Source organism: Rhea americana, unplaced genomic scaffold, assembly GCF_003343005.1.
Source record: "Rhea americana isolate MKP2758 unplaced genomic scaffold, rheAme1 scaffold_29, whole genome shotgun sequence".
In the NCBI taxonomy this organism is placed as follows: domain Eukaryota; kingdom Metazoa; phylum Chordata; class Aves; order Rheiformes; family Rheidae; genus Rhea; species Rhea americana.
The window spans coordinates 1,903,302-1,918,512 of record NW_028186412.1 but is presented as its reverse complement, the minus strand read 5'-3'; the positions used below and the strand labels follow the sequence as shown (position 1 = coordinate 1,918,512).

The 15,211-nt window shown below is 36.6% G+C and overlaps 1 long non-coding RNA gene across 1 annotated transcript in view; it reads right to left on the bottom strand.

Moving 5' to 3' along the window:
- Window positions 1-9,425: 9,425 nt before the first annotated feature.
- LOC146593531 (uncharacterized) overlaps window positions 9,426-15,211 on the bottom strand; it is a 343,928-nt gene continuing 338,142 nt past the window's right edge. The window contains exon 4 of the long non-coding RNA XR_014896353.1: window positions 9,426-9,507. This is a non-coding gene — a long non-coding RNA (uncharacterized LOC146593531). The remainder of the gene's footprint in view (window positions 9,508-15,211) is intronic.

Sequence of the window (15,211 nt, the reverse complement as noted above, 5' to 3'; positions counted from 1 at the left end):
TAACCTGGAGAGCTGGGCAGAGAGGAACCTCCTGAGGTTCAACAAGGGCAAGGGCAGAGTCCTGCACCTAGGGAGGGTTACCTAGGCACCAGAACAGGTTGGGGGCTGACCTTCTGGAGAGCAGCTCTGCAGAGAAGGAGCTGGGAGTGCTGGTGGATGACAAGTTGACTATGAGCCAGCAATGTGCCCTTGTGACCAAGAAGGCCAATGGTCTCCTGGGGTGCGTTAGGAAGAGTGTTGCCAGCAGGTGGAGGGAGGTGATCCTGCCCCTCTACTCAGCCCTGATGAGGCCTCATCTCGAGTCCTGTGACCAGTTCTGGGCTCCCCAGGACAAGACACACATGGAGCTACTGGAGAGAGTCCAGCATAGGGCTACAAAGATGATCAGAGGGCTGGAGCACCTGCCCTGTGAGGAACGGCTGCGAGAGCTGGGCCTCTTCAGCCTGGGGAAGAGAAGACTGAGGGGGGGTCTCATCAATGTGTACAAGTACCTGAAGGGAGGGTGTCAAGGGGACAGGGACAAACTCTTTTCAGTTGCCCCCATGTGACAGGACAAGAGGCAATGGGCAAAAATTGAAGCACAGGAAGTTCTGCCTGACCGTGAGGGGGAATTTCTTCCCTGTGGGAGTGATGGAGCACTGGACCAGGTTGCCCAGGGAGGTTGTGGAGTCTCCTTCTCTGGAGATCTTCAAGGCCCACCTGGATGCAACCCTGTCCAACATACTCTAGGTGCCCCTGCTGAGCAGGGAGGTTGGACTAGATGATCTCCAGAGGTCCCTTCCAACCTTACTGATTCTATGATTCTATTAGAAATCGGCATTTCTTTCTTTTTTTTCTTTCTTTTTTTCTTGTTCTTTATTTTTTTTGAAGCAATTTAGGAAAAGAATGCATGAAGTAGAATCAGAGTACAAATATCAATATTCCTACCAAAATAATAAAAAAAATCCTCTATGCTCTGTGTAAAATCCCATTACACAAAGCATTGATCATTTTAATCTGTGACAGCAAAGTATTCTGTATACATGTATTTATTGAGGATTACTATTTAATATATATCTGTACATTCTTGCTGAAAAAAACCTGAGAAACATAGAATTGTAGTTAAGGTCTTGCTATTTCTTGAAGAAAGTCAGAGTATGTATATAAATCCTTTAATAAAAGTTATAGGTGATGCACTGATGAGGTATTACATTATAACAACATTATTTCAATAACATTGTATATAAGTGTTTGCTTTTGGCTTCTATCAAAAAGTCAGCAAAAGAATTTAGTCACATATAAGTTTGCTTTATATTATTTGGATTGTATTTTAGCACTAAAAAGTGCTCAGACACTTGACAAATGTTAAAACAGGTTTTAGGTTTGCAAGAATAATTCTTTCTTATCTTTTGCTTCTATTTATATYTCCAGCCTTATTTCTAGAAAGCCTGTAAAACTTCATTATGTAATACACAGTGTTTTAGTATTGAGTCCAGCTGAATCTAAATCATGCCTAAGTTCTGCATTATTTGTTGTAAAGAAGTTATATCACAAATTAAATTATGCATATGGAAATATGCAGTTAATGAAATAAATTGTATGTTCCAAATAGCCAAATTTAGAATCCTGTTTTCCATGAACATAGAAATAGACACTTCTAAAGTAAAATTAAAAAGCTTTACTTAGTATTACTTAGGTAGGTCTGCAGTGTGAGTAATGATGCCAGGCATCTTCCATAAAAAGAGAGAAATTTTTTAGCAGTAAACAATAAGATTTTTTTTCTTTTAAAAAATGTTATTTTGAGTTTTATTTTCTCCATGCAGATAAAATCAATGCAGATATCTGCACAAATTTTCAAATGAAATTCACAAATATTCTAAAATATAGCAGCTTTCTCAAAAGTCCATGTGAGCTTATCTGTGTTTCTCCATATATATCAATAAATCTAAATCTCATGCCATGAAAAAACRTCAAAGAAAAGTGTCTGGTATATTGTCCTCTTATCAAACTCAAATCAAACTCCTTTCTCCTATCATTTTCTTTATTGAGTGATATATAAGTACAAATTCTATTTTCTGTTTCCTGTAGGATAAAAATGATATTTAACATCARGAAAAAGTCATTTCTAATATTTACTATACACATGTGTATGTTCATAACAATATAATGCAARCTTACAGATTTACTTTAAATTTTGGAGCAGGCATATTGGAAAAATGAGGATAATTCTTTAAAAAAATATGATATTTCAGGTTTCATTTTTTGAAAAATAACACTTATTTTATTGAATGCTTCAATATATTTTTATTTTTATATTCTAAGCATCCTTTATAGCACATTGAAGGTAACTATAAACAGGGTACATGGAATTCATAATGCAATTACATCTAGGTTACACTTTCTCTTATCTATAATTAAAATTTAATTCATAGAGCCAAATGCTTAATTACATGACCAAGATGACTTACAACATGTATTAAATGTAATAGGCTGGTTTCTGAACAAGAGATGGGAAAWGGAAAAGGAAGAAGTTATTCATACTATTAATAAGATAGTTGAAGATTAACTGAGACTGACTCTATTAATTTTGTTTTATTCCTAGAATGGGCTTGTTTTGACTTCCTATTGCATGGAGAAGGTTTCTATGTCTGTTTGACCATTTGAGCTTTAAAGTAAAAAATTCCACTAAAGTAGAAAATAATTGCTTTCCCTCTCATTTAGCAAAGGTGAAAAACCTCATCCATTTGACCTGTCTCTTTAATATTGATTTGAATTTTAGATTTGAATGTGTTCAGTGTTCAAGAAATTACATAAATCTCTTTTCTTCCGTTGGCAACTCACTATATAATAGTGCTTTTTTTCCCCTGRAAAAAGGTGAGATAAGATAGAATTCTATAACTACATTGTTAGTAAGAGAAGAGTTATATGTTTTTGTTGGGTACTGCTAMATGTGCTTTCTTTTTGTCCATGTGGGTATTTAGTAAATCAGTAAACTTACATCAGAAAATATTTAAGCACATCACATATTGAATGCACTCATTTTTGAAGATTTTACAGAACATCCTGGTGTCTTGCAGCTTTTGTTATGAATAGTTATACTGAAACTAAGAAATGATTGCCTCTTTTCAGATGTTATGACATAGCTAAGCAAAGAACTAATGTAAAATTGGTCGGAACTAGATCATTACATTTCAGTGACTGCTGGTACACAAAATGAACTGGTATTATTTATATTTTATTTTTATACGAAGGTCTTGTCAGCATATATATGCTGTCCTTTAAACTATGCAGGTGCAGTAACATTGCAGAAAKCCCTTTGCATTGTCAGCAGTGTGTGCAGATACACCACTAGAAGACAGAGAATCTGCAAAAGAGGACCAGGAGAAACCTCAGGGAGTCATGTAGKCTACTTCCTTAGCCCTGCAGCAAGATCAACTGTATCTTCACCTTTCCACACAGTGTCTGGCACCAATAATGGTTATTCCACAATCGCACTCATCAATATTTCCACTATTTAAATATCTATATCATATTATAATTTTTTCATTTATGTCTATTTTAAATCTGTTCTATTGCCATTTAATCCTCCTGATCTTTATGTTGTTCTCAGTGTGCATCTTCTTTGCAATTACCTTTCAAGTACTTCCAAAGAAAAATCATCCAAACCAAATGCTCTATCATCCTCATTTTTATCTTCTTATGTTATGTTATGTTATGTTACGTTATTTCATTTTATGTTATTTTATTTTATTGTTTTACTTTATTTTACTTTATTTCACTTTATTTTAATTTTTATTGTATTTTGTATTTTACTACACTTTATTTTATTTTATTTTATTTTGCTTTTATTTCTGGTATTATCATGGCTGCTTCCTGGTCCCTCCCGCTGAGCACACGACAGCACTCCAGGCTGAGCCTGACATCGGAATAGGAGGATTACTTTCCGCCTACAAACAGCATTCCTGCTTRCACATTGCAGTGTAAGTCTGTCACCTTCCTCACGCATGACAGCAATTAACCCTGTTTTTGGCTTTCAATCCTCAACACCTTCCTTTTTTTCCTGAAGGACTGTTGTGCCTACAGGCACTTATTTTACTAGAAGAATGACCATATGGAGACAGGACAAAAGTCTGTAACTCCAACAGTGTCCATAAACAGATGCCTAGGGAAGAGGAAAAATGAGGCAAGCATATACGCTGCTTCCTTCTGCTAACCCATAAACTGCTTCCCCCTCCTAGTMTCCCAGATGGCAATCATTTTCAGATAATAGGCTGTCTTTAATTGTTCTGATATGATTTCACTTGGCCTATTGTAATTTTCTTATTATCTTTCAGGTACTTTCTAGCCTGTTCTGTCCTTATTTCTTTGCCTTGTTCCCTTGTTCTTCTAATCTTCTTGTCAATAGTGTTGATTGCTTGCCATCTCCTCAAACTAGTCTTTTTAAGTTGAATGAAAAAAATAAATATAGTTAAGACCTTTCAGAGCAATTCGTTGTTTTTCCTGCCCGCTGAATTACAGGCTACCATGTTCTTTGCTCTTTCTCTTAAAGCTTTTATACATAGGAATTATTTCCTATTACGCTCAACATTCCTTGTCATTCATTTCATGTTTTATGCCTTATTCTTCCTGAATCTACTTTAATATCTATTCTAATGAACTATGCTGATTTCCACCTTCAAAAAACTTTCTTCTTGGGCTTGAGATCAACGAAATAAACCTTATGGACTTGTAAGTTGCTTTTTACTGCATATCGTATTTTTTCTATGCATAAGAATAAATTTTCTTTATGACCTTAGTAGCATCTCTGAAGAAAAAGTGCAAATTTACTTTGCTACTTTTATCCTTTAGACTTTCTTCTGATAAGAGTTGAACTCCAGATTTATTGAAAGATGCCACATTGAAGCTCAATGTCATTATATTGTTAATATTCCACTTTTCCTCCTAAGAATCATGAGCTTTGCCARTTCATAATGATCCTATCCAAAGGACATTCTACTGATTCCTCTTTATAATTTCTAAATCTAGAAGTGCTTTTCCTCTAATTGCTTTCTTCACAACTGAATTTGTGAACTTACTGCAGCGATTTCACAGGTTTGAAAGAACCAAGGAGTCTCACTAAATTTCTGTAATACAGCTATCTGAGTAGTTAATGTTCCCCACTTGTCCTGTCTTTTTCTTCTGAGGGCTCTGCTAACTTCCCCTGCCCCCCCCCAAAAAAAAAAGGAAAGAAGAAAAAAAGAAAAGAAAAAGTCATTTGTCTTCCTGTTAGATGTGTATAATAAAACCCCAACAGGCCTGAGCCTTTGCTTATGYACACTTTATTGTTACTAGAGTCTTTCAACAGGTATGCTTCCCTGTGCTCTTTGKAGAACTAAGAACATGAAGAACTGTCACAAGTCTCTCAGGTTAATGCCAATTAACTCAAAGGTTAAGCTTGTAACATTACTATATTGACTCCACTTCTGTTTACTGCCCCTGTCGCTTGCAGTATGGTGTGTGCACACATCCACACACATATATGCACACACATATTCACACAGACAGCTTCTTCCAGAACTGCTGATACCTTGTCCTGCAGGTGTCCCAAAGTATTTCATCAGAGGTATGCTTGGCTCCTGAGGATTCAATGAATTTATAATTCTTGCTGCTGGTGGTTCTTATAGAACAAAATAATGAGAGGAATGAAAGTGTGGTCTTACACGCCAGTGAAAATTTAGAGATTAATAAAAATACCCTACCTTGGCTCAGTGGGTGAGAAACAGAAAGAGTAATAGGTCAATAAGTACTTTCTACACACAACTGAAAMAGATAAATCTTAGAAATGAAACAGATTTAACTCACATGCCTATGTTAAGTCTGTGAAACAAATCTACAAAAGGCAGGGAAATCAAAGTTATTGCACGTGCAATACTTGGTCTCTGGCTAAYGCAACTTCAGTATAAAATCTAACTTAAATTTAGAAGAGAAACAAAAATATAAAGGTCACTTCACTAGGGTTTAATTCCTGCTAGTTATTGATATGAGTCATAATGTCAGTGTAATCRGAAAACCTATCACGATATTCTGTCAGAACCATCACAATTTTTTRCGAAAATTCATATATTTATTTATTGGCAAGGCAGCAATTAGCAAGGAACAAAAGGTGGGAGGCACTTCTTCCTGTGCCTGCTGGGCCAAGCGTGGCAGCCGTGCTGCGGGCTCGCAGCCGTCGCGTCCGCCRGTCGCAATGCCTGCCCAAGCGGCCTGCCTCCTCAACACGGTGGCTCCAGCTCTGTGCCGACTCCTGCTGTTGGCAGAGGTGTGCACTTGGGACGAGAGGTACTGCAACTGTGATTCAGCCAACGGATCGAGTAATGTGGATCAAGTAATTCCGCTCTGTTGGGTATTGCTCTTCTAAACTCGAGGATTAATGACCCAATAGACTAGCAGCCACGGAAAGGACAGAGAGATTTTGCACATGCTGAGACGACGTTGTTCCCAGGGACRCGCACAGCGGGGAAACGTGAGCACTTTCACACTCACCAGCCCTCGGGTCTGCCCCGCAAAGGGACCGCGAGAGCCTGCGGAGGCCAAAGAAGAGGGGCGCCTTGTTTGTCCTAAAGAGGACCATGTTTTCTGGGCTGCGTGAAAGGTGAACTTTGTAATGCCGTGGAGGAGATGACAAGAGAGGAAAGCTTCAAGCCTCCAGCCAGGGGACAAATTTAGGGATTTCTATAGATATAATTCTACTTCCTCACAGAAAGGAGCCTCATACAGAACCATAGTGTTAAAGGAATTKATATATCTTATAAAATTCCTTCTATGTGATTTTTAAATAGGCTACGTTGACTCCATTTAAGAAAGAAAATGCACATTAAGAGATATCCTACTTACKATAAATTAGACAATTTAGGAGATAATTATAAAATGAACAGCTTGACAACCTTGTCAAAATAGTTTCCTGATAGTAATATCTTTTTTTTTTTCCTTAAATGTATCCTTTTCCTATGAATAACTTTGGCATTTTGTATAAATAAATTAGTTTTCATTCAGTCACTGAATAAATAAGTTTCTTCCTGGAATTTAGATATGTTCACAGGCAAAGCAAGGTGACTCTGATCTGGTCTAATTATAAATAAGGTTTATAAGCACTTAAGGTACCTTCTATTAATAAGTTTATAAGCGTTTGCAATGTACTCTGCTGTAATATAACCATATGTTCACTCACAGTTTGAGTGAAAGTATGGATTTTATTAGTGACTGGAAAGTCATTTGTGGCAAAAATCTGTTATAAGTGCAGATGGTGAAACACAGGTAAAAGATATAAGGGTTAAAAAGCACTTCTTCAGTTACAAAATTCAGAGACAGCTAAATTGGAAAAAATGGGGGGGTGCTTCAACCAAATATTTCTGATGTCTGCTGTTTTCCATTTGATTCATTTTCTAGGATAGATTCAGCTCTCTGGGGAACAAAACTGATCAGACTGCCTGAAAGTCCAGGGAAACAAAGCGTCAGGAATATGACAGAGTGCCTCTTTGGAGCCATATGCCATGCTGTTTTTAGGAGGTCCTACGTGATCCTAACTTACAGTGAAATCTGTCGCTTTTGTAATTGGCACCTGTTTAGGATGGATGTTTCAGGTGTGATCTCTTTCATTTAACTTTAGATATTTGTAACATAGATATAATATACCTGGGCTAATTCCACTTCGTTTCTTCACTTTAAATGGAGAAAAAGATGCACTTTTAGAACATAATTAGTTTTAGCTTGAAGGAGACTAACATCATCGGATAAATCATGCTCTGAAAATGCCTCCAATTTTAGCTGTGAAAGGAACTTGATCTGATCAACTTGGCTGCATAAGCTTATAGTGTGGAAATCTAAAATTACATGAAAGAAACCCCCAAACTTGCTTGATTTGCCATTCTTTGTCATGGGGACTCTGGGCTCCAAATGTGCCTTGCCTTAAACTATGCCGATTGCCTCATCTCCATTTCCCTTTCCCCAATCTGGCCATGGGTCTACAGTATTTGTCTATTTGGAGATATGAGATAAAACATCTACACAGGCTAAACCACACAGTTGTAATTCAGTTATTCAAATACACATCCTCAGAAGACATTCAGTAATGTCACAGTTACATGGTGCTAGTAATTTTATATTTTATTAGTTAATTGAAATTTAACCTAGGAAAGTTTGAAAAGCTGTTTTATAAGTTATATTTTAAATCATTCACCAAATATTTAATAGCTCAGTGCTGCCCTTTAGAAAAACAATTATTTTGCAGTTTATTACATCGATGAAACCAATTTAGACAYATGTATTACTTCATCTTGTAAGGTAGATTTTCCATTCATCCAATTTATTAGCTCCTTCTGGTATGCACACAGATTGAGATAAAGTGTACCCATGTACATGTATTATGAACATTCATTTACTTTATGGCCCCAAACACAGATGACAGATCATATAAATAGTGTGGTTTGTACTATCAGAAACTGTTGGAGCATCAGATGTTAATATGAAACCATGTTTCATAACAAATGAAACACACACAAATCATTCACAGTTCCTGTATAACAAGATTTATGTTTTTTTTTTTGATATGGAAAAAGTAAGTCCATATTGTTTCTTGTTTAATTAGAAAAGGAAAAAAAAACTCTTCTCTCTGAAAAAGGGCAATGTTAAAAACACGAAATACAGGTTTAAATAACACGCAATATGAAGAAGTGTTCTAGTGTAGTGCTGTAGCCCAGTAAATGCAATATAACCACTGCTAATAACAGGTCACAGATCTTGGACCTACCCTGCAAAGCCTTAGGACTTATCCTTCTTTGTCTGAAGTTGTCTCAGCCTGACTAAAGCTTTTCTTTAGCTGACTGAGCTGTAACAGCATTTTTTCTAATGGAAGTAGGCACTCTCAATTAATATTTTAATTTGTTTTACTTTTGCTTATCTTTAAACAGCAGGCGATATAACCCTAACTTTTTATACATCTAATAGCAACAAGCAGTTATTCTGTAAAGAATGAAATATTTATGACCTTAGCAAGATGCTGTAGAATAAGGGTGTAGCACAGAGGAATACAGAAGCCTCTCCCACTCAAAAGTGGGAGGACAAGATGCAGTTCAGAGGAGTGCAGGCAGAGGGTAATAAGGTAAGAGGCAAAGGATAACTTTGCCTCCAGATAAAGTCCGGAGACTCCAGAGCGATAATAAACACATTGATAGTCAGCTGCAAGAACTCAGACCTGGGAACTGGCTAAAAGCAGTTTTAAAAGTCAACAAAGAATCATAGAATCGTAGAATCAGGAAGGTAGGAAGGGACCTCTGGAGATCATCTAGTCCAACCTCCCTGCTCAGCAGGGTCACCTAGAGCATGGTAGACAGGGTTGCATCCAGGCAGGCCTTGAAGATCTCCAGAGAAGGAGACTCCACAACCTCTCTGGGCAACCTGCTCCAGTGCTCCGTCACTCTCACAGGGAAGAAATTCCCCCTCACGGTCAGGCGGAACTTCCTGTGCTTCAATTTCTGCTCATTGTCTCTTGTCCTGTCACATGGGACAAAGAACAAGTATTAGGCATAACGAGACACTCCATAGATAACAAAGTCATATGTAATCTGGAGCTGCAGACTATCAAAGAAAGAGTAAGCATATTAGCAAGCCTAAATAATAATAATAATAAAAAGTGCCTAGTAGACCCAAAGCTAGATGAACAAATCGTCATATTCCTCCAGGTGAAGACCTTCATCACTCCCCTTAGACTGATGCCAGCAAGCTCCAGGTCCAGAGTGGGTACGCAAAAAGAGAGGGGGAAATGGTAGGAAGTGTGTGCATAACCAGTTTGACTGTGTTTTTCCTTTTATCTTCAGCAAGGTTTTGAGTATAATGCTAGATCCTCAGAGGTAAAGTGAGACAGTGGGATGTTGGCGAGGACCTTGAAATAGTGTGATTAACACATGACAGGATCTCCTGGCTACAAAATCCTGCATGCTTAAGAGCTTCCATGAGTTGTAGATTGTTTTCCCAAGCAATGGATACATCCTAGATGATAAATTTTATTTATGCTGTATTTCTGCCTACCTGAATGAACATGAACCACCTGAAACTTCTTTTTATCCTATCCTAAATTTAAAGAAAATTTGATAGCACTTAGAGAGAGAGAGAGAGAAGCTCTCAGAAAAATAACAAAAAAGATATCTATGAGCAGAGATTTCTTCATATAGAGAGCTGGTGAGGCAAATAAGATTTATAAGTAAAAGTTAATTAATTGACTATACGTAATTAGTGGACACTGCAAAACAACTAAAATAGTTCAGTTAACTCTAGTTTAGATCATTGAGAAAGTAGGTGCTAAATGTTTATTCAATAGTATGTTAAAAATATAAAGAGAATGTTAAAAACATTTATTAGTTCTAATGCTACATGTTTTGTGAGTTTGTTCTTATTATAATTGTCAGTTAATTACTTACAACAATTATAGTCTACAACTTCTTTATAAAAATATGGACATCTTTAGCCATCTTCTTTTTAGATTTAACTTTTGCAGCACTGTCAAGAGATTTTATTGACATTAGACACAGATTATTTAGTCAGATTTTTCAAAAGTGGTACAATTAGCACCACCCAAAGAATAAGAGGGATATATACTGTACTTACATGGAAATAGCTTTGAAAACTGATAGATGCACTCAGAATGAATTCTTTGTCGAAGTAAATATTGTTTCAGCCTTGGTCACCAATTCGTTAGACTCTCACCACCCACTTCTTAAAAGCTTTACACGGAAATGGGGTTCTCCATGAGAAAAGTGCTGTTCATACTGTTATTCACTGTAAATATCTCCAGCTGCTCTATTAACTCTAACACATTAGCTCTTCTTCTATTTATTGCAACTTAATGAATGCATAATAATTTTAGTTTAGGACACCATTAACGGGATAGATTTTCCAAGCTCCTGTAGCTCAGCAGATGTACTATCATAAATTGTCACAATGTGTTTTTTTTTATGAAAGTCATAAGGCAAAATTATTATTAGAAAATCTGCCTTCTATTTTCCTACATGCTTGGCATTCAAAAAGCCCACAGATTTAGTAAAAACACCAAGTCTATGTTGCATAATCAGCATACGTTCAACAAGTATCCAGGATTTAAACAGAAATAACAATATAATACCAAGGCCCTACAGCATTCTTTGAGGTAGTGCAAGGAGACAAGTATCCAGAGGATATACCATCAAATACTGGAGTTGTCTGTGTCTCACAGCTGGAACAATGAATTTACATTCTATTAATAATAGTAGTTCTTTCTCTTCCCTATTTTTTGGAACAACTTTACATAAAAGAGAACCATATCTTTGAAGGCTTGTTGAGGGCCTAAACAAGCAAATGAGATGGTATTTGTGTCATTGACTTCACACCTCTAAAGATAAAGGAATGAAAAAGAAATGACTGAGTGGATTTTAGAGAAAGTTTGATGTATAAATTGTTTTCTAAATCCCTCCTACACTTGAAATGTCATGCTTGAACCCCTGGAGAGCAGTTTAAGTAGCTGTTACTTGGGTAATTCATGTAAATCCTACATATAAAGTGTTAGTATGACAAATAAATACGCCTTCTTTGATCTAATTTTGGACTACTACAAATACTAAATCAGCTGTAAGATCCAGATTATAAATTCTACTGGCATCAAAATAAGTTGAAAGAAATAGTTTCCCAATAAAGACCATCACAGTCTAGTGAGAAACACATCGTGAGCATTGCAGGAGCGACATATTTATGGCTTAAAACTTGTTCTATATTTGAAAGCACAAATATAAATTCAATGAAAAAAATAGTATTAGTTTTGGTTTTAGGCATCCATTAAAGTTATCTGGAGCTATAACTAAGTCACACCCAAGACAGATTTSCGGACTTGTTATCATGAAGACATTAAAATGAATACATATTTCTCCTGAAATCAAAGTGAGAGATGCAAAGGTATATCATCCCTTCCATTCTTAATCAGAAATCCTATGGAAATCATTTCATTTGGTTCTGACTAAAAATTCACATGTAGAATGTAGTGCTCAGAGCAGTTATTGTAAATTCTCGTTGAGGCGCATTTTTGCACAGAACACAGCGTGTTAGCAGCTGGAAACCATTGCATGAGCCTCATATAAATGAGACATGCATATTCCATGCTAGGTTTTGTCAGATATGCCAAGCTGCACGGAGTAAATTTCCAAGAACTTTTTTTTTTTTTTTTTTTTTGCACCGTATGCCATCCACCTCTTCATTGTACAGCATACAATGACGATAATGGCATCATCAGAGGTGCACTAAATCAGGCAGGAGGCATCTTGGAAGAGAGCTAGATATACATTTTTTTTTAATAACATTTTCCATTTTCTTAGAGGATGCCATTGTGGTAAAATTTGTGGTAACAGTACCTTCCAAACCTGCCAAACCAAAGGGAAATTGTATTCTACTTGATAATAAAAGAAAGGCTAAGCATTGTAATATATATAATTCTCTATAATTACCTGTCCAGTGACTCTGCTTTTAAACACTTTATCTAGTTCTCTCTAAGTAAATATATATATATATATATATATATTTATATACAAACATTCTCACACACGTTTGTTTATTGTGTGGAAGAAAATATACCTCAGTAATTACACTATCTGATCAATGTCTTTCTGGTAGCTAAGGAAAGATTAGCAAAACCTTTAGTTCTTTTTTTGGTTTAATTTATTTAATTCAACTGAATTTAAAAATGTAATTGGACAATTTTTAAATTTGGTTCATTATGTTTTGTGCATGAGAAATAAACTTTAAATCACACAGTTCTTGTTCACACCTTAAAAATAATATTCTGGGAGAATAACATAATGATTTATTATTTTTGAATTTGTTTTCTTCAGCAAAAACTCTCTTCAGATAAGTTGTAACCTTTCTTTCRACTGGGAATTTCTGGTTATATAAGATCTAACTATAATTCTGTGTTTCTGCATTATCTGTGTGTTATGCAGACATTTTGATGTATATATTAGTCCTGCTGTATCTGCTTGAGTAACTGCTATGCACAACTTAAATCGTCAGTCCTGCATTTATACTCCTAATTTAGTCAAGGCTAAAAAGTCCGTTCGAGGTTTAGATTAGCTCCAATTAGCAGTTTTGAGTGTTAGGGTGTAGGTGAGTATGCAACCCAGCTAGACCGGCACAGCTGTGTTAGCCCTGGCCGAAGCTATAGAACCGGCTGGGAGCGTTTGCAACGAGCGCAGGACTGGAAGCGCTGTGCTGGCATCCCGTCCTCCCCGGCAGGTTGGGAGAAAGGTCAGGAGAAGCAGGGGAGGAGCAGCGGGGCGAAGAACCCGAGCACGCCGCGGCCGCTGCCGAGCAGAGCGGTGGTGACACCTCATGCAAACACGCAGTGGCCAAGCTGCTGTTTGGAAAAGCAAAACTGAATGTGCAGAAGAGCCAGGGGAGAAGATATCTGTGACTCTCACTCAAGCGAACGCAATATCACTGCACTGCAGAAAGCATCGTGTCTGAAACTAATCAAATAATAATAATAATAAAGCAGAAAGAGARACAGAGAGAGTTTATTCCTTTCCTGACAGTTTTCTGACAGTTTTTTATTCAACAAATGCTGAAAAAAATGAATAAATTGCTGTATAATTGATTATACCTTTTAAACTGGGGAATAACTGCTATGAATAAYGAAGGAAAACGTTCAAAGTTTAAACAGAGTCACTGGGTTAGTGTTAAATGGCTGGATTTGTTTTGATTGGAAATGAAGGAATATGTTTAAAATAAAACTATCCTACAAAGAGTGGCATTAGTATAGCACAGAGAACTGATAAGGATGACTGTATGGTCAACACTGGACTAGAAGCATCTTGAGAGATTCCTGGGTGTTATTCATAATTCTGTCACAGACTTAAACCTAGATTTACCATGTCTTTTCTCATTATCCTACAGTTCAYTTAGAGGCAATGGAGAGAGGCAGGCATCCTTCGGACAGCATCCTAGTACTACATAGTATCTCCTTCAGGAGTTTCCTTTAGAAATTTAGCTGTATGAACTAAAAGATTCACCAGAATTCATTATCCTTGGGTATCAGATACTGTAGATATGAAGTAATAGGCTTTGACTACATATAAGAGAGAATCAGAGTTTGCAAATGAACTTAAGTCCCCAAGACAAATCAKTTTCCTCAGGAAGCCTCTGTTATTGAATATACAGTCATTTCTTTAATGCTGTTTATGCGTACTGTCCCCCTTGATAGTAATCTAGCAAACCACATATCTCTGCTTCCCTTTGGGGAAGGTATTCTGCTGAAAGAGACAGAATAACTCAGGCAACAGAAGTGAAAAAGCGACTGAAGAACAAGGTGCTTACAATCAAACGCTGCACCGGGGCCCAAAGTAGCCTGACATAAGCCTTGACTAATGGTTTAATTCAGCCCTTCAGCATGCAGGTGTGCCTGTTCTATCACCTGGAGGGCATGCAAATCACTGACACATGCAAAGAAGGAGCTGATGGTACAAGATAAAAGTGCACCTGTGATCTGGAAGGCAAATCAAGACCTTAGAACAGTAGGTTGCATAAATTTGAATAAAACATACTTGGTACTTTGTAATGAGGAAGCTTGTTGTATATAACGTAATAGTTCAGCCTTTATATTTTGATATCTCATCAAACATTTTAATGTATTAAAAAAAATCCTACACTATGATTTCAGAACAGTCCCAGCAATTTGTAACTTAATGACTGTTTCATGCACAACTACCAGGACAATTTTGCTGAAACATATAGAACYGGGCAATGTCAATAGAAGGGGCTGCCTACTTACCTTTTTTTCCTTCTTAGAGTTAGTATTTAAGATTTGAAAATGATAAGTCTACTTAACATCAAAGTAAATGCTGACATTACTTTCAGTTTTATTTCTTTTACTCTTAGATCAATTACTTTTCAATAGCTTTGCAGAATTTTGGTTTACCTTTGTTTGTTTGAGAGTATATTGATATATAAAGAGGAATGAGAGATTGAGTCTAGGAAATTGCTTTCATTTTCCTTCTACCACTAAATAACCTCTTTTCTCAATATCAGGATAAAAGGTCAATATCTAATTTAGGAACCTGTTTCTATAATCCATGAGATGAGTAACCTTGACTTCAACAAGATGGCCTCATAATTTAATGCTTCTTTAATATGAGAAAAAGCTGAAAAAATTGGCAACAGGCATCGAAAAATACTCGGGGTTGAA